This window comes from Mus caroli, chromosome 5 (assembly GCF_900094665.2).
Source record: "Mus caroli chromosome 5, CAROLI_EIJ_v1.1, whole genome shotgun sequence".
NCBI lineage: Eukaryota > Metazoa > Chordata > Mammalia > Rodentia > Muridae > Mus > Mus caroli.
Genome location: NC_034574.1, coordinates 82,563,140 through 82,563,955, shown reverse-complemented (window position 1 = coordinate 82,563,955; position 816 = coordinate 82,563,140). Strand labels below are relative to the sequence as shown.

At 32.4% G+C, this 816-nt stretch overlaps 1 non-coding gene across 1 annotated transcript; it reads left to right on the top strand.

Annotated features, from left to right (window-relative positions):
• The first annotated feature begins 617 nt into the window (after positions 1 to 617).
• On the top strand, positions 618 to 724 carry LOC115031269. Its single transcript, XR_003836868.1, has one exon. It is a non-coding gene; the product is annotated as a U6 spliceosomal RNA (small nuclear RNA).
• Positions 725 to 816: the final 92 nt, after the last annotated feature.

Genomic DNA, 816 nt, shown 5'->3' with positions numbered 1-816 from the left:
AGAGAAATATAAAGCAAATTCAGTAAAAATCAGGAATAAAACAAAAGTCCACTTTCTCCATATCTATTCAATATACTGCTTTAAGTTTTAATTAGAACAATAAGACAACTATAGGAGATCAAGGAGATTCAAATTGGAAAGGAATAAGTCAAAGTATCACTATTCATAGATGATATGATAGTATATATAAGTGACCCTCAAAATTCTACCAGAGAACTCCTAGAGATCATAAACACCTCCAGCAAAGTAGCTGAATACAAAATTAACTAAAAGTCAAAAAACTCAGTTGTCCTCCTATTTCAGAAATGATAAATTGGTCGAGAAAGAAATTAGCGAAACAATATCTTTCGTAATTGCTTCAGATAATATAAAATATCCTAGTGTAAATCTAACCAAGCAAGGGAAAAACCTATATGACAAGAACTGAAAGAAATTTAAAAAGATATCAGAAGGTGGAAAGAACTCCCATAGACATGGATCAATAGGATTAACATAGTAAAAATGGTCATCGTACCAAAACCAATATACAAATTCGAAACAATTCCCATCAGTATTCTAACACTGAATTGACAATGAAAGAGCAATACTCAATTTCATATAAAAAAAAAAAAAAACAGGTGCTCGCTTCGGCAGCACATATACTAAAATTGGAACGATACAGAGAAGATTAGCATGGCCCCTGCGCAAAGATGAGAGGCAAATTCGTGAAGTGTTCCATATTTTTGAAAATCTAGACCCAGATTTAAAAGCATATCTCATGATGATGGTAGAGGACACCAAGAAGGACTTTCATAACTCACTTAAAGAAATACAGGA